Below are 22429 nucleotides of genomic sequence, written 5' to 3' on the forward strand. Positions count from 1 at the left end.
GTCAGAGAGACTGGTTCACATCGATAGACCTAAAAGACGCCTACTTTTATGCTCCTTTTACCCACCACACAGAAATCTCTGTTGTTAGGGTTCTGAGGTTAAATTACGAATACACGGTGCTACCGTTTGTAAACGTCCTCAGCCCCAGAGTATTTGTCGAATTCACGCAGGTTGCGATTGGCCCTCTGAGGAGAGAAGGCACTCGCATAGCGTCTTACATAAGATGATGGGCTGCTACAAGCCGACTCAAGGATCAGCGGCAAGGCAGCATACTCAGAAAGTGGTGTCTCACCTACTGAAATCAAGTTTTCAGGGTCAACTGCGTGTTGGTGCCTGCACAAACAGCGAAATTCATAGGCAGGACTCTGAACTCACTATTGTTCAAAGCCAGCCTGCCACCGAAAAGGATCAGTCCTTTTTGTCCTGCCTGGCACAATTTTGCACGGGCCGGAGGGTCTCCTTCAAAATGTGCATGTGAATGTCAGGTATGATGGCCTCAGCCGCATCGCTAAGACGGCTGGGCAGTTGCGGTCGTGTGTTGGTCACAGAGGAATGTGTGACAGCGCTGTGTCGCTGGAGGAATCTGTGATTCCTCTCAGACGACTGGTCTCTGCACCCGGAGATACCAGGACGGATCTGGGATCGTTTGATCGCCCCCTGGTGGATCTTTTTGCCTCACTGGAAGACACGGGATGTCCGTTGTTTTACTCAGTGGAGGGTGCGGTGCCTCTGGGTCGAAATGCACTAGTGCACAAATGGCTCAGAACTCTTTTTACGTTTTCCTCCGCTGTCCCTGTTAGCTCCCACACTCGTGAGAGTGAGGGACCAGGGGCTGATGGTGATACTGGTGGCCCCAGAATGGGGTCACTGGGTGTCAGTCGAACCTGTCCTGTACGACCGCTCGTGGCTGCTTCCGTTACGCAGAAACATGCTAACGCTAGCAGGGGACGAGTTAATTTGTCCCTGACCAGGACATCTGACTCTCTGGGCTCAGCCCATGAGGGGATGAATTTGAGTACAGCACTGTGCCGTTCCAAACCCATGTCCATTAAGTTCTTCTGCAGGACTTAGTGGATAAGGGCAGAGCCTTTTCCACAATAAAAGTCTACTTGGCGGCTATCTCAGCCTGCCGTATTGCTTGAGGCCGAGACGGTGGGTCAGCACTGCCTGATTTGTCGGTTCATGAAGGGACCAAACGTCTCTTCCCGAGTCAAAGTCCCCGGTGTCACCCTGGGATTTGAGCCAGGTGTTGGACTCCTTGTCTCAGCCACCTTCGAGCCTCTGTGTCAGATTGACAGAACAACTGTCAATCACGACTGTGTTACTGATGGCTTCAGTGACTACTGTAGAGCTCAGTGATCTTCATGTACTGTCAGTACACGGGGAGTGTACACAGTTCAAGGAAGGGACCACAAGGGTGGTTGTCAGACCCAGACCTGGGTGTGGGCTAAAGAACCCCTTGGTACCAAGTGTCCTTGTGACCTTTTAATGCGTTTCATCCGCCTCCTTTCGCCTCATGAGAGGATGAAAGGTTACATTGCCTTTGTCCGGTTCGGGCTTTGGAAATGTGCATTGGCAGATCTAAGGCTTTGAGAAAGTCAGATCAGCTATTTGTGTCATGGGCTCCACGGATAGTGGGCTAGCCCATTGCATAACAGACACTTTCCCACTGGATTGTAGAGGCTATTCAGTAGCCAATTCCAGTGGTGGGATGCTGCCCCAGTAAAACTGAGGGCACATTCTACGAGGGAAATAGAGACATCATGGGCCCTCTTCGGGGGGGTCTCCATCTGAGATGTCTGCAGTGTGGCATGTTGGGTTTAGGCCTTGACATTTGCCAGGTTCTACAGTTCGGACGTAACTGCAGCCCCTGTGGCGCATACAGTACGGTCCTTAGTGTAGCCTCCAGACACGGGGATCAAGCCCCTAGGCTGGTTACTCTGGACTTCGAGATAACAATCAGGGAGTGTATTATATCTCCCATAGCGAGACATCGAGTGAAATATTTGAAATAAAACTATAGGTTACTGGACGTAACCCCGGTTTTATGATAATATAAGCGAGATGTCTCGAAAGACACCCTTCTTGTTTACGAACGAGAAGAGAAAGGTTATCTTGAATTAGGGAAAATGACCCTCCACTGACTGATATAGGATGAGGGCGGGACCTCCAGTCAGAGGAAGGTCAGTCCAGCCAATAGAATTGTCTGGAAGTTTATGAAGGTGTACTTCTGTGTGATCACGCCGGAGGGCGCTCTCCCATAGCGAGACATCTCGCTTATATTATCATAAAACCGGGGTTACGTCCAGTAACCTATAGTTATAGCTCAAATCTAAAATGACACAGTTGCGTTCCCGGATTGAATGGGTTAAAATGATAGTGGTTTGAGCAGTGAGATAAGAATGTTGTCAGACAAGGGAAGGGACCTCTTTTTGTCAAAAACTGGATACTCAAAGAGATGAGACACAAGCTCACTCAACAAACGTACTGTAATTATCACTTCATTACAGCTGTTATGGCACACCAGTTAACACAACTTACCACTTCAAGTACATTTCCAGTTGGCTCAGTCCCTCCTCACACAAGAGGGCTGAAGTGGAATCAGTCATCTGAACACAAAATCCATTCGCAGCTGATTCTTCTACGATTACTTTTCCAAGGTCAGCGATGCACACAGTTACTCAACCAAAGGAAGCTCCACTGACAGTGTACCTTGCCGATTCAAAAGCTGCCGGAAACCTTGTTTTTTGCGCTGTGTGTATGGGTCAGAACTTGTTTTATACTCAGCAGCAGTTATGTGGAATGGGCTATACCTGCAAGCCATAAGCTCCATTAGCTCAATGGTTCACTTTAAGCCCCCCCCCCCCCCCACACACACACACACACACACACACACACACACGATCTCTGTTGTTATCATGGCTCTGTCATGAAGTGTCAGAAATCTTGCATAAAATATTCCCAATCAGTGCAGATCTGACACTTCATTGTGTGACATTCAGGCATGCAAAGCATTTTAAAATGGAGATAAATTATACACAAATTGCAAAAATAAATTGAAGCGATGGCCAAGATAACATTATCTGAGGAGTGTGTCTGATTTAAAAACTCAACTCAACTTTGGGGTGGCATTGATTTACTCTCTGTAATTCTCAGACTTTCTCCAACCAGAGAGACTCTCTCCAACCAGAGAGAGGGGGGGGGGGGGGGGGGGGGGGGGCGTATTCTTCTTTTTTTTCAAAGTTGCTAGCTCTCAAAATGTCATTTGTTAAAACACAATTACAGATATTGATGCCTGGCAGTAGATGCTGCCTCTTACTGTAAGTCCAGTAGGCTGAAGAAGTCTAACGTTATGCATTGATAAAACTACTGATAAAACTATATGTCACACTCATGATGAAACCAGAGTCCTACAAATATGTTGTTTCAGCTGAGTGGACATATTTCATGTATAAGTGACAGGCTCTCAGAGTCACCGCTGTACTCATATATAGGCTACTGTGTACAAATATATGCAACCCTTGCTTAGCCTGGGACCAGACGAATCTGCCAGCGCGAAAAGATTTGGGTCTGGCACCGCTCCGTTGTGAATCCATTTCCTGCTCCCGAAGTCTGGGGTGACCAATCAGGGCCCAGTATTCAAATATGGGAGACTGTAATTAGTAGTTGGTTGTAGGTCTAACCAATTGCGTGCAGAGCCAGTCTTTTGATCCCGCCCCTTGGAAAAAAAACGTCCTCATAGAAGCACCAGACTCATATCCACACAGTGATATAGTCTGGCCACGCGAGGCTAACCCTTACTATCTCTTGGGAGTCATTGCTACCTCCCCTGGTCCTTACACTATATCTCTGTATGCCTCTCTATCTGCTGTGCGCCTACTTGTACTGTATACGGGGGGGGGGGGGGGGGGGTTCAGTGAAGATCACAGTCTGAAAGGGAAGCCACTGGTGCATATACTGTATGCCATCACACATCCATGCATGGGATATGTGGCATCTAAAAAAAAGAAAAAATAACTGTTAAAGAAAAGGGATTTTTTTTAAAGGGATGGGGGGAGGAGCAGAACTGTGCCAGCACACCGCACGCCAACAAAGCGGCTGCCTGCTTCTTCAAGGGAGCTGCTGTATGGTGCTAAGACAGAGTGGAGAGGTGGAGATGCGACCTGTCAGGGAGAGAGTGTGTGCGCGCGCGCGTGCGTGCGTGCGTGCGTGCGTGCGTGCGCGCACTGACGCCCACAACACACACACGCACGTGCATGTGTGTGTTGTGGGGGGGAATTAATTCCCATCACCCTTTCGGCTCCAGCAACTTCTCATTTATATTGTAATGCAAATCCAGAGCATGTCCCAGATGGTGCTTTTCCAGCATGGTGGGTGCATAGAAATATGATTATTTATCCCTGACGCTCCTCAAGTCTTTAACTTTCCATCCTCCTGTCTCCACTGGCACTAGTTTAAGTCTGTACACTGTCATGTGTCTCTCCCTAATGATACCGAAGGGGGGTGAAACACAGAGAAGGTGCCTCATAGATGACAAGAGAGTGAGAGAGAAAGACAAATTAATATGAAAGTTGAGATAAAAAAAGAGGCTCAAGGTACGCAGCGACCTTGCCTAAGCATCACACTGAGTAGGATGTTCTAATGTGTCTAATGACTCGCATGCTCTTTACGTCACCTCTGCTGAGCAAACTCAACTTACAAGACCACATCTTTGTTAAATGTCATCTATCACACACACACACACACGCGCGCGTCCTTTTGTCGGCTGCAATCAGCCAGGTTAGCATGTTAAGTACTGTTTGTCACATTTAAGCATCAACATCACACATCTTGCTGTAGAATCCCCAACCCACACAGCGTTGAAACCTTGAGACAAAAGACTCAGACAAAGCAGTAGAGACTGAAGAAAACATTTTGAATGCTATCAAGAGAGACCCAGAAAGGGAATTAAGAATATATGTATGAGCCAATAGCCATAGCAAGAAAGGTAATGCCTTGTTAATATCGTTCCGTTTCCCCTGCAGTCCATGCAAGTCCATTTACAGACTGTAAGTGAAAGCGGTTTGTAGTCTCTGCTGACGGGAGCAGCAGGGCGAGGTCATGCACAGCAGCATCGTATAGCTGGAAGCTTCATTTTTGTGTGAGAGATGGGAGTAATCCTGAGGGACTGCGTGCTCCTGTAATCAGCTGTGTATAGTAAGTAAGTATGTCTGATGTGTTGACAGCATACCTGCTCTTTCATCGTCTATACAATGGATCTGCTGTCTGCCGCAACACCATTTATATCACAGCTCCGCGCTGCCAACGCACAGTATTAGATCACAATCCAGTGTCAGACCAAATCATCCAACCTCTCTAGCTTCATATCATACACATTGAGACAAGCACAAGTCTCTCCACCTCTAATCCCTTTAACATACTGTAAAGTATTGAGCAAAGGGCCGTTCATATTGAGCACTACAACTATAAAAATATAGTTTTAGAAATCATTCTAAGTCAAGTGGATGGCAGAGTTCACACCAAATATTACAAAAATACAATGGTGAACGATATAGTTATAGTCATTGTTATAGTCTCATCTTCTCATCTTGATGTGACTTAAAAGCCTCTCTGGTATTGTTCCTACTCTAGAACCCTTATTAAATACCAACCTCCTTACAATTTAGGCATTTAGCAGACACCCTTATCCAGAGCGACTTACAAGTGCGAAATCGGAATAAGCTGAGTAAGCATGAACTCCTGTCAATAAACAATAAAGGTAAATAGTCACATGAATAGAGTGCAGAGTAAACAATGAACCTAGCATCTAACAACGTAACAATGTAAATCACATTCTTAACATTTGAGGTCGAGAAAAAAAAACAAAGACAAAGAAACAAAAACATGAGAACAAATTACCAAGACACCACGTCTGCACACAGTAAACTAACACCAAGAGGGGATACAAGGAGAGTCAAGTGCTATGGGTGAGGCAGAGTCTGAAGAGGTGAGTCTTCATACTACGGCAGAAAATTGAGAACAAATCTGCAGTTCTGACTGCAATGACGAGATTATTCCAAAGTTTGGGAGCCAGGAGGGACAAGAGTCTAGGAGTGTGTAGTGTTGAATCAATCATTATATCAGTTCTCCTAGCAGTCAACCTCATGATGTCACTCAGACTACACCCAACCTTCATCTGAAATGTCAGTTTTAATAACTTTGATGTAACATAGGCCCTTAATATAAATTTAGTTATGTGCAGATTAGCGCATGTCATTTTTCTCAAGCATCAAAAGTAGAACAAATTAAAAGCAATCTTACCCTAACCCTCTGACTGGTGTTACGTAGCTTTGCCCTGTTAATGCGCCTCCCCAGTCAAGCATTCACTAACTGCTAGATAGTTTGCTGCTCACTGTTTTTCTTGTATAACAAGACTGAAGTCTAAAAGCCCCGCTAGAGGCCCCAAGAGGCTGTGCTGCGCTTTAAACGCAACCAGACCAAATTGGTTTTGACCAACTGACACTGTTACATCTTTACAGCCCAATGGGCTCACCAGTGGGGATAAAAATAGAGTAAATGGAGGGCATAGTACATTCAGTAGCGTTCATCCTGCAATATGCCCATTATATTTTAAGACATCTTGTGTGCAAAACATTTAGCTTGAGCATGGTGCTGGAAGCAACATAATGTAACCGGTTCACACAAACGGTTCATCCTCCAGGGAGCATGAACGGGATGTTGTGCTCCTCACAGTCATCTACTGGGCTGTCATCATGCATCACGTTCACCTGCCCACGCACATAGCAGCGGTTGGCCACAGGCTTGGATGGTCTCCATAGCTTCACGTTGCTCACCATCTGTGCTCAAAGCAAAGCCTCACGGCCACTACAGTAAAGGGTCTGACTGAACCTGGGAGGAGAGATCAGTGAATGCCGGTGACCATGCACTCCTCACTGAGCATGAAGAGAGCCCATGAGAAGGAGAGAGAGAGTGAGTGAGTGAGTGAGTGAGTGAGTGAGTGAGTGTGTATGTGTGTGTGTTTTCTCTTTCCAAGTTTTCATATTTGAAATCTATGACTATAACTAACTAATCGAGTGGTCACTCGATTATCACCTGTGTTTAGAGACGCATCAACCTCTCAACTGATTTATTCAGCTAGTCTTAATTTAGTTATGACACTAATTGGAAAAACTGATATACAAGCTCACAATGCACCACACGACTGCGGCCCTAGTATAGCGCCCTGGGGGACTCCGGTCAAGTATACCGTTTAACACTGGCCTTAGAGTCCCCAGTCCCCACACAGTTAGGTCAAACTGAACTACTGCGACTAGCAGCTTTTGTCCGTCATCGAGTTTGTAGCACTTATTTTGATTTGACCGATTTAGCACAGGTCTCTGCATCTCACCATCGCCATCTGTAGGCCACAGTGGTAACGGCAGGCCTCGGAAGGATAACAGCTGCTCTCTCTTGCACGGTGTCTGCTCAACCAGTCAGCACACACATTGTGCCCGCAAACACTGCCTTCAGAATCAATTACTTACACACCACAGGTCACATAACAGTTCATTACTGTTCAATTACCACGGAATGTTCAATAGCAAGCCCAATGCAGGGGAAAAGTTTCAACCTCAATGTCAGGAACACATGGACAGAGTTCAAACAAATACACTGAAGCAGATTAAACTGAAGTGTCACAGGAAGTTCAGAGTACTGAGTACTGACACACTAGCATCTATAGCATCTCACTATGATGTCTGTTGGAGACAATAATATATTCAAGTTTTTCATTTTAATGAATAAAAGGTAGAGTATGTTAATACAATATAACTAGTACATCTGCAGTGGTTGGAGATGGTCACCCTACTATTCCATTGAGACATTTAGATCCTGGTGTCAGGTATGGGCACCTGCAGTACTGGTTGACAATGTCAATCAAGCTATTATTATTTCTTCATTAGCTTTAAGAGGCTTTACACCTAATTGGGCCAGTCCTGACCCCTCTTAATAAGTAAGTAAAACCATTTTTGTAATAAATATTTCAATATTTCAACGGAACGTGTCATTGTATTTCTCATATAAGAACTATGACCTATAAAAGGGTTATCCATTAACGCTGAAAGCAAATCTTGTTAATTGGTGGCATACAAAATTTGTAAGGGTCATGAACTCGACTCTGTTGTATGCCAATTTGACTGGGCCTGGCTTCCGGTCTATCTCCTCTGAGGCTGTCAAACAGGGAGCTATTTTAACACGCTGCCGGTAAACAGTGTGTTAAAATGTTGCTAGATTTGTGTTCAGTGTTTTTCTATCTTATTGTGGTAGCTTTGTTTCATCAGCTTCCCCATTTCCTGAGCACCCCCTGGTTCTCTGCCTCCCCATTAGCCAGCTGTAGCACTTGCTTGAAGTTTCATCAGATGATACTTGACTAGGTAGCCAGGAAATGAAAAGAGGCGGCTGAAATTGATAAATCACCAGCAAACACTGAAAATGCTTTTATGGCGGCACCATGCAGAGTGCACTGCAGACATCTTTCAAGTGTGCTCTTTGAAATACAGTTAGTAAAGTTAGCATGTTATCATGGAATAAAAATATATACTGTATACCTTTTCATCAGTAGCATAGCCAGAAAGAATACGGGCGAGGCTCTAGGGGTCCCTTAAGGTGACTGGTGACTGTTATTTTGTTCATTTTCCATCATTATATTTTTATTCAATGATGATTTACTGACCAGAGGAAAAAACATTATTTAACACTATAAAACATGGCAAAGTGGATCGATATTTTTTTCTATCTTTAAATCGATCTGAACTTGTTGCTTATTTTATCACGTTTAGACACACATAGTCTCTCTCTGACTACATTTCAGATATTGACGTGTGTGTCGCCAAGGTGTGTTGTGAGTGGGAATTCGATGGGACCAGCGGTTGTCCAGAGCTGAGAATCCACAAAACTGTCTATCTGTGTGCCAGAATGTCATGTGCCCATGCATATGGAGGTCCTTGGAGAACGCACAGAATCTGTGTGAGTGTGTACGTCCGTGTCCTCCGGAACTGCCAGACTGATCGACTAAATATGAAGATATGGGGATCCCTGACGTCATGTTGACGTCAGGAGCGCCGGGCATGCAACACTGCATGTATGACTCACATGAGGGCGGGGGAGACGCAAGTGATGTGAGCGAGGCAAGTCTGTCTATGTCCCCTTTGTACCCACATATGGAGATCCCAGATGTCATCAATATGACATGACAGTACTGACGTCATAGCCTCTAAGCACTATGGTAGTGGGTACCACACTGGGTCCTCTGACAACGGCTACAACTAGTACTCTGACAAGTACAATGGGTATTGCCTAGTCGCCTAGTTGTATTAATTACTACGTAAATAAATCCAGAACCTGGTCAACAGTGCTTCTACAATAACACTGAAGATTGCATATCCGGTATTTGAGTTTTCCATGATCCCAAAATACATTTTATATTAAAAAAAAAGTACAATTATTTCAGTCCTTACCTTATTCACTTTCTGCAGCCTGAGAGATGAGCGTCTCCAGCCAATCAGACGTCTCCAGAGTGTCCCAGCCAATCAGACGTCTCCAGGGTGTTCCGGCCAATCAGACAGCGTGTACCAGCCAATCAAGACGTCTCCAGTTTGTCCCAGCCAATAAGAAATCCCAGAGTGTTCCAGCTAATCAGATGTCTCCAGTGTGTCCCAAGTTAACCAATCAAAGAGGGACAACATCCCTGAAACACATACCGCATAATACTCATTGATTTTATGGTGGTAACAGTTATCATATAGAAAAACAAAACAAATTGACCTCCAGTTTGATGATGACGACAATAGTGTCACCCCACACAAAACTACAATCTCAAAATGTTAAGTCCTCAATCACTGGAACCAACAAATCACCTAGATGTTTCTGTTGTGTATTTTACCTCTGTTGTCACACAATGATCCGGTCACATTTCATTATCAGGGTTTGTTAGTGAAAGCGACAGAGGAGCTGAGTTCTGCATTATGTCAGGACATTGTATTCCTCTGAAGACTACCATTAGCTGCCATTGTGGGAGTGAAGAGAAGAGTGACGGATCAAGCTCACGATAAGGCTGTTATCCCATGCAGCCATTAATGTAGTACAGTTATGTAAAAAATTATAATGGCTTTCATATTTCATAGAAGACATATTTCTAAAGTGCCGTGCAGCGTTTGTGTAATTTACTGCGTACGGAAAAAGTTTTTAGTGCACTGAATAAAATGTACATGAATATATTAGCTTCAAAGCCATAAATCGAGCCAATAAACAACGATAGATTCAAAGTGTTGAATTATTTTGTAGAACACATGCATGTTTGATCGCTTCTTTGTATGATCCATGAAAGACTGTTTTCTCCCCTAAACACTCCCTGCAGAGAGTGGACTCGGAGACGAGAATAAAAGCAAATGGGTGACTAGAGAAAGTTGACTGGCAAGCATTCTTGTCTCCCCCTGTGTACTTTCCAATACACAGCCAAGATGGCCATATTGTGTCTGAACAAATCGAATGGTTGGCACTGTGACGAGGCAGTCTCTCTCTCTGTGTGGTGCAGAGACACGGAGTCAGCAGAAGCGTGCTCCTTCATTCCCAGGTCACCACATGATGCTGCAGGCTGCAGGGAGCCTCAGTCATGTTAACTCTACTGTTGGATGGATGAACTGTCATTAAGGCTTTTGGCTGGGAGGCAGGAATATAATACATTGTGACTACTATAATGTCCAAAACTGTTTAACCAGCAAAAGGTTAAAAAGAACCTGTGTTCCAAAGCAGTTTTTATCTAGTCGCAAGCTGTTGTTCATACTTTTCTTTCTAAAACCCACAGACACAATTGACCACTTTCAACCTGGCGTCACTATTTCAGGCATGTCATAAGAGAAATCTTTCAAAATGTAAAAAAAAAAAAAAAGCAGATCTACAAGCTCACAACGCGTCGCGTCGCAACTCTATTATTATTGTCCCCGCCAGGCCGAAAGGCATGGCGAGAGAGTATGTTTTGCCCCCTGTCCGTCCGTCCGTGTGTCCGTCCGTCCATGAGCAGCTAATCTCGGTCACCGTTGGCCCGGTCACTGTGAAACTGTACACACACACTCCCTGGATGCCACAGCAGAACCTCTGCCCCACATTTTTCAGATCAGCCTGTCATAGCGCCATCATGAGGCTGACTTTTGCAAAACACATTTTTGGATATTACTCCTACAGATTTTGTCCAAAAAACACGTGAATCGGTTTCCACGTAGATTCCCACTTGGCCCAGGAAGAAATGCCACTTGAAAACTCATATATGCCTTTTAGAGCACCACCAGGAGGCTGAGTTTTGTAAAACATTTTTTTTTCTCTTACTCCTTCAGATTCTGTCCAAAAAATCACGCAAATCGGTACACAGTATCTCTATAGTCATGTGATCAAGATGGATGTGTCCGATATTTCATATTCCAGCCTACTTGGCTAACATTGGCTTCCAAAGTTTGCAGGATAGGTCGGTTTTGAACAAAATTCCTCAAATCATGAACGCAGTGTGCGATTTCTGTGAAATCTTTCACACACATTCCCACTAGGCCGAGGAAGAAATGCCACCCTTTTCACATTGGCCTGTTATAGTGCCACCAGCAGGTCTAATTTAGCAAACCAAATGTTTGGAACAAAATGCCTCAAATCATGAATGCAGTGTCCAATTGCCGAAGAAATGGCACCCTTTTCACATTGGCCTATTATAGCGCCACCAGGTGGCCATAATAACCTACCTGACCTCGCGGAGACTTGTGCTCTTTCTAGTTATGAATATTATTATTGTGACAAAGTTCCGGCTACGTGGATACTGTGTCCTACTTGAATCATTTAAAGGGAGAACAAACAGTGGAAGTCATTCCACACACTGCAAGGTATTTATAGGCTAACTGCTATATACTACGTCCATAAGGGAGTCATATGTAGGTTATAGTCCTGGATCTCACAAAAGACACAGAGACCTTGTTGCATTACACTTACAAAGACAAATCACAGACATATACACTCATTCACCCACTTTCACTGTAACCACTGACTTTCCCTGGCCTTACAACAGACTTCATTCTGACCATTGTACAAGGAATAATCATTTCCCTAGAGACACATAATACAATGAATCCTCACTATACTCATAAGTGGCCATTCATGGCTAAATGTACCATACACATGTATATACTATAAATGGCCATTCAGGCCTAAATGTACCATAAACATGTACATTATCCCTCTCTTTTTGCATCTCAGAGACACAATCACACAAACAAGCCCTGCTCTCCGAGGCCGAGGCCGATTACAAACTGCCGTCATATCAGCAGAAGGGCCCAGAAACTCCTTTGCCATGGGAACAGAGATGGTTGCTCTCTCGTGGGTGATTAATGTCTGGTTTTTATGACCATGCAGTACAGAAAAGGTTTTCTTTCACACATGCGTGCGCACACACACAAACACTTCACCCATAGATACACAAATCCATTACCACAACAGACATTTACAAGCAAATAAAATGTATTAGTGTGTATGGCCTTTAAAACCTGTCACACCTCCTGTGTCAGAGCTCTGGGGGGAAAAACTGCCCAGAGTGAGCTAAAATAATCGATGAAGGAAAGAGTGGGAGTGAAAAAGGAGTGAGATTAGTGATGTCTTGCTGTGCGCTCACTGGAACGCTAGCAGGCTAATTGCTTGGAGACCAAAGCGAGGAGCTGGACAGAAGAGGGGAGCAGAAGGAATCAATGGTTAGAAGTTGTGGTGATGTATGTGGGTGGGAGCACGTGTAACAGAGTAGCCCTGCCTGGAGTCAAAGGGGGAGTGAATGGAACAGAGTAGCCCTGCCTAATATCAGCCCACTGGCCATGGGGGTGGGGGGATTCTCCTTTGGATGAGAGGTAGATGTTTGATTTCTCACGTGTGAAACCCAGGTTCAAATCCTGGGTGTTGCACATGCATGGCGAGTCCTCTCCTCCTCTCTCCAGGAGCCGATGTCACCTGTAAGGATGCTCTGCCCCTCTCCCCCGGACACTGTGTTGCCTAAGGATGCTCTACTCCTCTTTTCAGGAGCCTGTATCACCTGTAAAGCCTAATTATGCTTCACCGTACGACAGTGTCGCAGCAATGCCTAAAATAGCAGACCTACCATCTCACAATGCGTCATGGATGTGACGTGTTGTGAGCTTGTACAGTAGGTCGGCTATTTTTGGCACACAACATGCAGTGATGTATAAATCAGGCTTAAGAATGCTCTGCTTGATCAGTTGACCATCGGCACCAGCACATTTACTCTATCTATATCTATGATGATCCTTGCAGGCTATGCTTGCCAACTCCAACGAGTTGCGACCTGTTATAGCGTCACCATGAGGCCAATTTGAAACAATCGGAGTGGCAGATCTTCTTTGGCCTACTGGAAGTGTGCGTGCAAAGTTTCACGCCAATTGGACACTGTGTTCATGATTTGTGGAACATCGTTTAAAACGGGACCGTCCCGCAAACTCTGAAAGCCAGTCGTAGTCAATCGGAATCGGACAGATCTTGTTCTCATGACTGCAGAGATATGGGTGTGAGTTTTGGACAAATCTGTAGGAGTAGTAGCAAACCATTTGTTTTTCCGGCCTCATGATGGTGGCACTATAACCGATAGCCGGTCTGAAAGATTTCACGCCAATTGGTCCAGCGGTGATGAAGCCAGTTCCGGCCTGGCGGTGATAATAACATGCTCTGAATTTTTTTAAGCAAATGTGAGACATTAGTATGCAGTAGCCATTTGTATTTGGACCCGAGCAAGCAGTGTATTGCATTTGATCCATTATGTGTATAAACAAAATGTTACTTATATTCCCATGTACACGGGTAGGGTATTGGTTTAAATTAAGTGTTTTATTATTCTACAGTTTGTAATGTGCTACAACTTGCTTGGTTTACACAAGCCTCCTACTGAAATTAATTCGAAAACATTCCACATATTGTTGGACCAGTATCAGCTATTGTTTCTTAGCTGATACTGGGGGGAAACAGTCAGCTAGCTTCATATTGAAAATACCATAATCATCTACTCTTAGTAACATCCCATAACTCTCAGATATACAGATCAAAAAACCTCTCCCTCCTTCTGAGGGATCGATGAATAGAAGGATAAGAGGGGGGTCACTGTAGCAGAGGCATGAGGCCCTTGGGGCCCCTGAGATGTTACAGACAGGTAGGATTTGTCTTCAGCCATGAGGAAACAGCAAAGACCAAAGTCACAGCACCAACGCAACATTGTCACTGTCTCAGGGCTGACTGGACACACTCTGTATGAATCGTGTGGTACATTACTGCCTCCAAGTGGTGAAGAAGAATTTGGAAATGGTAGTGGATAATATTCAGCTAGCTTTGCATGTCATTTGTTTGGTTAGGGGCACTTTAGAGTTCCAACCAATCAGATGGCTTTACTGTAGCTTGCAGCTGGTTAAGTTTAGGCATGGATTTTGGTGTGGTAATTAACTTTTTGTAGTATAGTTAAGTTTAGACATGGGTTTGGTGGAGCACCTGGTCAAAGCATAATTATACCATATAAAGCTGGCCAGGTTCACTCAGGTTCACTCTTTGCTGAGTGTCATCCCCTCTTTCTCTCTCTACACCATGATCAAAATAAAGCGAAATGTGAAAGAGGGAGAAAAAAATGCAAAGAAAAAAAAAAACTACTAAACAAAACAAATGGGGGACAATTGAATGGTTGTTTTTACTTAGTTGGTGACTAGGGATAAATACTAGACCCACTGGTATTACCAAATCTCTCACGTCGCAGTATTGTGAGCTAGTAAATCTACCATTTTCTCAATTGTTTGCCCCAGAATAATATTTTATGAATTTAGAGATTATCAATTATTTATTATAATCGATTAACTGTTTTACCCCTAGCACGAGGTCTAAATGGTGCATTTATATAGCACCTTTATCCAAAGCACTTTACAATGTGCATTACATTCACCTATTCACACACCGATGGCAGAGGAAACCATGCAAGGCAGTTAGGGGGTCAGTGTCTTGCTCAAGGACACTTGACAGTAACACAGGGGGAGCACGGGATCGAACTGGGAACCTTCTGCCGCTCTTAACTCCTGAGCCACTGCCGCCCCAGTATAAGATGTAAAGCACAATGAAATAGTACCAGGTCTTATACAGTGTGCACAAGTTCTAACAAGAATCAATCTAACATCGCTTGCACCAACAGACGTTTAAACAGGGATGATTTTGCATAATGGAAAGGGGGATTAAAGGTTTCATGACGTTCAGTTTTACCACACATTAAACGTCTTTTTCATGGTCCTTCAAACGTGTATAAAAAGTTTTAACAAAAGGTTTCCACTCCATTGATCCATTGCAGGTGTTTTTCTCTCACATTTCTAAAGCCTTTTCAACTGCAATGAAAAAAAATCTTTGCCTGCGGGTGTCACTGTTGAGGGATTTTGCCTGTCAATCATCGCCTCTGCTCCGCCCCCCCCCCCCCCCCCCCCCCCGAAAGGAAAGGATAGGGGAAGGGAGGGGCGAGGAGGAGAGTGGGCGGGATTAATGATAATGATAATGAATTTATTTATATAGCGCTTTTCCAAACAAGGTTACAAAGTGCTTTACATATAAAAAGGGCAGCATAATAACCACACAGGTTAAAACAACATGCATAGAAGCAACACATATGATCAATAGGGCACATGATTACAACAATTAATAATGAAGAAAGAGCAATTAAAGGCTGATAATATGAAACCCAAAAGCACGAGACAAAACAGCTAAGAAAAGGCCTTAACGTAAAGGTAGGTTTTTAGAAGTGATTTAAAAGAAGACACGGATCTTGCTAGCCTCAGCTCTATGGGCAGGGCATTAATGGCCTGTGACTTCACTGCCCCAGGGCGAAGCTCAGATTACTTTTCAGCCTAATTATTCAGAAACCCCCAGACCACAGAAAATCCACTGAATGTTCAAAGTTCCATTTTTTTGGGTGTAATTGAGGTCATAAACCCCCCAAAAAAACATAAAAAATAAAAAAAAGTGAAAATGAATGTCATAGAACCTTTAAGCTTCAACTGTGCTGCTAGCATTTTGTTTCATGCATACTTTAGTCTCCTGTTCAAGTGCCACAAATTAAATGCTTCAAGTGTCGTCACATTCAAACTGAAGTCCACAGTATACTGTACATAGAGGGAAACACAGATTTCCTAGACTAATGAGTTACCTACTGCATGGCGAATGCCAACTTGCCATTGCTTAACTTCTAATGTAAAAGGACAATAAATATCAATAGGCATTTCTAAATGTTAAGTCTTCTATATATTTACATTTCAACTTGCAGCTACACCACTGCATAATTCCTTTGCCATAAGCAATTAAAAGCAAGTGCCATATGTCTTGTATTTGAACAACCCACAAAATAGGTAATAACAATAGGCCTATAGGTAATACTTCTGGTTATCACCGACACCGAGTATTTCCTTGAGATTCAGTCATTGGGGCACACAAATCAACACAAAGTGCAGATAAATAAATAACATTAAAACTCCAATAATGGCATCAATGGAAGTTGCTATACTGTATGCTACAGTATGCCTGGGAGGTCAAAACCATGCTCTGTGGTTCCTTATTTTGAAAGTACTTAAATCTTTTGATGCCCACAAACCACAGAGGAGATTATAGTTGTAATGTAGCCCTACACATTATATTAAAAAGGTAGGGTAAGTGATATTTTTTGGTTAAAACCCTTTTTTTGTTAACACATTGAGTGCCAGAATGTGCCAACCCGTGGAGTGCGAAAAATCCTAAAAAAAAAAAGTATATACGGTTTTCATACCTTTTTGTTTTTTTCGTTTTTAAGGGAGGGGGGCTAGCGCAGCCCTCTCGCTCCCATCCGCTTCCATTCTATCTCCTGCTAAAAACCTCTGTATCTCCTTAACTTTTTACAGTGGGCAAAACAAGTCCCGTTTGATCCGAGATTACTCCGCCATCGTGCAACCTACACACATGCTTTTTTTTCATGGATCGCTCACCGTGGAGTCTACAGATTTAAACAGCACAATGCAGCGCAACGGTGAGATTTCTGGCACCGAACGTAATCTGTTATTATAAAATTCGGGCACCCAATGTGTTAAAAGGTTAAAGCACTATATTCTGATAGTAATCATTGCTCTAGAGTGTTTGTTCAGTAACAGGAGTCTCCCTGTCTCTCCAGCTCTTTGATAAACAGAAAATAAATGTTCAGGTAGGTGACAAAATGTCAGCCAATCAGGAGAGAGTACCCATTTATCAGATTCATTTTGATAGTGTTCCAGTTCAAATTTTGTTTGCAAATGTATTTGTGTCATCACTTCCAAATTCAGTTGTTTAATCTGTATCCTGTCTAAGTTCTCTATCCTGATTGGATAGAATTGGTATCCTGACCTGAAAATGCATTTTCTTTTTAATAAAGAGCTGGAGAGACATGGAGACTCCTGTTACTGAACAAACACTCTATCACTCTAGCAATGAGTACAATCAAAATATAGAGCTATTTCACTCGCCCTACCTTTAATTTACAGATTTGTTTTGACGAAGTCAACACAGTCAAGTATGGAGGCTACCTACCATTACAGCCTGCTGCTGCTGCTGTTGTCTAATGATTGGACACTTGGGCATGCTGTGTGCTCCTGGCAATTTGTAGAATCCATAAAAAGAGATGTCGATGTAATTATGTTTGTCATGATATACCGAAAGCAGGAATGGGAAAGCTAATCAGAATTGCTGACAGCTGTAGCATGCAGATGCTATCAGACCTCTTGTCCATGGCGATATAATGAAAGCGGGTCATTTTCAACAGGTAACAGCTGGTCATGGTTAATTTGTTCAATTGTGCGGGGAGGATGCAGGCTGAGGTTGTTTCACAGCCCAAAGGGACCCCCACACCGTCTCCACCATTTCCCCCCTTTCTCGCTTCTGTGCAGAACCAAAACAACCCACAGGCTTTATAAAAAGGTATAATAAAATAAAGGACAAACTGATGGTCACTCTGTTATTGTGCATAATGCTTTCAAATGGCAAGGTTTTCATTGAAAAAGTCACCAGTAGCCTATTGAATTTCAATGATAATCAAATCTCCATCTTCGTGATGGCGGTGGGAAATGCCATCTCACAAGGCAAGTCGCTTACAGCCGATGGTCTACTGGGACCATATGTGGCAGTTGCGATGGTTTTGCCATATGGCCAACAACATAATTCGCAAAATACTTTTCAAACCAATAGGTAACCACTTCAGTCCTAAGTGTGTTGAAGAATACACACCAAAATATACTTTTTGTACAAGCATATACGTATATACAGTATATATACACAGTATAGGCAAGTAGTACTGGTCCCTTCATCAGCATTGAGTTCCACAAGAAATCATGAACACACAAACACACACATACACACGCGCACACACGCACACCATACCAGTAAAATGTGAAAGTGGCATGCTAAATAGAAAAAGAAAAATGCTATTATAAATCTAATTCAAAATGTCTCAGATGTCTGAAAGATAAGTAATGTCAAGTCAGATTTGTTTTTCTCAAACTGACATGCCTGATCCAATGAGATAATCTAAAGACGTCCTGTCCTCAGCTTGGCAAATCCTTAAAGTTTCACACATTTACAGATGTGTGAAACTTGGCATTTACAGAATTCTTATAATGCCTGATGTGATTTTACGATTAGTCAACAAGCAGGTGTAATAATTTAATGTATTTGTGATATGTGATATTGACTAAAAACAGGGTAGTGAAGTGAAAAGTCACTCTAAACGCGATGGAGTCAGATGGTGTCAATAAATTAATAACGGAGAATAATTTATTACAACACAGATAGCCATGGGACAGTCGGTCCAATTTGTTTTCCATGCTTGAACATTTTTTCTGCTCTGCTCTGAGGATCTCTATGAAGGGCAGGACCTCCCCCCCCCCCCTCCCCTCCCCCCAAACCCGCTTTCCTTCCACATCACTGAATCACCCACTACTGTCTACTGGTTCTCAAGGTGGAGTCCAGGGACCCTAGGGGTCCTTGAGCGGGCTCCAAGGGGTCCCCAGCAAAATGAGGAACCGTTTAAAGTAACACTTAAGCACTATTCAGTGTTTCGGCTGATGTGACGAGTTATGAGCTTGTAGATCTACTATTTTCAAAATATTTTACAGAATCATATCAATTTGGGGGTCCTTGACATGAAAATGTTTGAGAACCACTGCATTAGCTCGTCAAAATCTTGGTGTCTGACAAGATCTGACTCTATTGACATAAATGACAATGAGCTGAGACGTGTTTGGCACATGCTACTCATTTTTTATTCTGCATAAAAGGTTAAATGTCTGCTTACCCTGGCAGATTGTCACTAGCAAAGTTAGAAAGATCCAAAATGCCACAAAACATTTGGGAACGCAGACTGCAAATAAAGTGCCTGCCTCCAGGCAATTTATTTGCAATTGACAGTAGTTTAGTGGATATGCATGCAGCAGAGTGCATGCATTTACCTTTTCCACTATGACATCACTGTTTGTCACCTGACCTGACAGAACAGAACTCCGACTGGTCAAATCAAAGACAAATCAGTAGAAAGCAAGACTGCCAAACTTTACTTGACTTCCTGTATTTTTGCAAGGAAGCTTTTTAGTGCTGGACACCGGGGATGCGCCATGAGTCATGACACTCATAGGTGGCAAACCTCACACCGGAATTTCATGAAATACATCGCAGTGAATGGAGGCGGCTGGACCAGCTCATGAACAAACATTATTTCTGAGCGATTGCGACCTTTGTCATATAATGGATTCAGGAATATAAAAGAAGACATCACAGGTTGTTTTCTAATCACTTGCTTTTCGATTTGCACAGCACATAATTGTATTGAGGCATCTATTAGCGGCAGGTATCGTTTCTGTCTCAAGGCATCGCGAGATTTGGTTGCCAGACAGGAAATGGTGGACAGTCTTGCGATACTTTGGCCGTTCAGAAACATACTTTGTGCTCTTTAGATACCTCTATAAAATTATACAGTGTACACATCAAAAAGCAACATAGCAGAAATCAATGTGTGATATGTCTTCTTTTATTTTCCTGAGCCGAGTATTTTATAAAAAGGTCTCAATCGTTCAGAAATAGTGTTTGTCCATAAGCTGTCCAGCCGGCTCTCATAGACTCCAATGTTATTTCACCGACTTCCAGTGCCACCGATCTTGAGTGTATTAATTCAGACGTGAACATGAACATATTATGAACGATTATTTTGACCCATGGTCACTGAAGTAAATAATTCTTCACAGGCCACAAATGTTCAGAAGATTTTTTCACATTAAAATGTTGATTTCAGACGGACAAATCAGGAGGAAATTATCTTTGTTTGAGACAAGTCTGAGTCAGCAGCAACACAACTCTCACGAGATGTAACAAAAGTGATCATAGAATGTTCTGAGGTCAAAGCTCACCGCCCACTTATGAGACTGCAATTGTGTACCATTTCATACTTGTGGTGAGGCACGAGAGGGGCCATCGGTAATATATTAAAAGATCTTTGTTCAAATTCTTGTAATCATCCAAGCGATGTACAAGGCATACTACTAGGCTAGCTAATCAATGGCTACATAAATGGTTCTATTTGAACTCCTCCCTCTCCTCAGTCCTCAAGTGTCACATCTGGCTCTGAACTCTCATCTGCAAATGTTGTAGATTGCGCTTATGACCAAGAGACACTGATCACATTTCTGCTTTAGTCACCAAGAATACATGAAGAATGCATGGGTTGGGCACCAAAACATTGTGGGCACTAAAATCTGGCCGCCAAAACAGAGTGGGTACCGGAAATATTGGGCACCAACCAAAACAGAGTGTTTTACTTGGTACAGCTGGGTCCCAAAACAGAGTGGGCACGGCATATACTGGGTAGCCTACCAAAACAAAGTGGGCACTGGGCAGTTGGTAAATTTGGGAAGAGAAACAAATCCAATAGGACGATACACAATACATATAGCACCACAGGCTTCTACTAAAACAAAGCAAATATGCTGTCTATACGATATTAAATATAGGCCATGCATCACCAACCAAAAGGCACAACCAGCCAGTGCAAAAAAACTAAAACAAACACAACCCATTGTAGGCCAACAGTACACCATCAAATAGTATTAGGCCTACACAAACTTTTTCATGGCAGCCATTTAAGTAGTTAGGCATAAGCACAGGTGTGTGCTTAAGTGTGTGTGTGTGTGTGTGTGTGTGTGTGTGTGTGTGTGTGTGTGTGTGTGTGTGTGTGTGTGTGTGTGTGTGTGTGTGTGTGTGCGTGCGTGTGCGTGTGTGTGTGTTTGTGTTTGTGTGTTAGCCTACCAATTATAATGATTTGCTTTGCTTTCCACTCATGTCAAAACTGTCTGAGAGGACGGAGGTGGTGCTGCTGGTTTATAATCCAATAAGCAAAAACAGCATAGAAATGTATAATTTACCTTTCTCTTGTCTTCTTGACGTTGTCACTATCATCGACGTTCAGGCAGGTGTGAAGCCAAATTCAAATAGGCTAATAATAAATAGGCCTACGCCTATCAACGCTGTAGCCTACAACAGTGTTGCTCGCCAAAAATAACACCACAATGCCTCCCTTGCGCCATGTTGAGTTCAAACGTATTTGGTTTTGGCTATCTGGTTTTTTTTAAAGAAAATGTTTGAATGAAACATTTTTCATACAATTCGCACTCCTCTCCTTTGTTTTGGAACCACTGCTGGGTCAGCTGACGCATCTCTCAACGACCAACGTTACGTCATAACGTCTTGCTCCAAACTGATAACGTCACTGAAAACAACTGACAGCTCGAGCGTCGCATTGAAAATGGCGCCACACACAGCCAGCTGCAAGCTATAATAATCTGATTGGACAAACAGTAACCTCGCGTCACCAGTCTAGACAAACAGTGAGCTATATCAGTGTTTCTCAACCTGTGGGTCGGGACCTCCAGAGGGTCCCCATATGTTTTGTGGGGGGTCCCCATAAATTATGTTGAAATGAAAGTGACAATTTAAGGATTTTTAAGACCTTTCACCTAAAACATTAATAAAATGCATCAAACGTAAACAACAAAATATACTATAAAAACTGGTAAAACATTGGCCAAATTGTCAAATAATATGAGAAAGAGGCAACAATTGTGAAAATAGCTGATCTACAAACTCACAACGCCTCGTTGTGAGCTTGTAGATTGGCTATTTTCACAATGTTTTGCTGTGGAACCAAGTCAAACAAAATGTAATTCCTCAACTCCAACAATTCTAAGTGCTTGTCAGGGTGGGGGGTCCCCATTTCAAATATGATTATTTTGGGGGGGTCACGGCCTGAAAAGGTTGAGAACCACTGCACTATGTGACGCCCAATCAGATTATAGTGGAATGAAAATAA

This window comes from Gymnoscopelus microlampas, assembly GCF_963454915.1.
Source record: "Gymnoscopelus microlampas genome assembly, chromosome: 10".
Taxonomy (NCBI): Eukaryota; Metazoa; Chordata; class Actinopteri; order Myctophiformes; family Myctophidae; genus Gymnoscopelus; species Gymnoscopelus microlampas.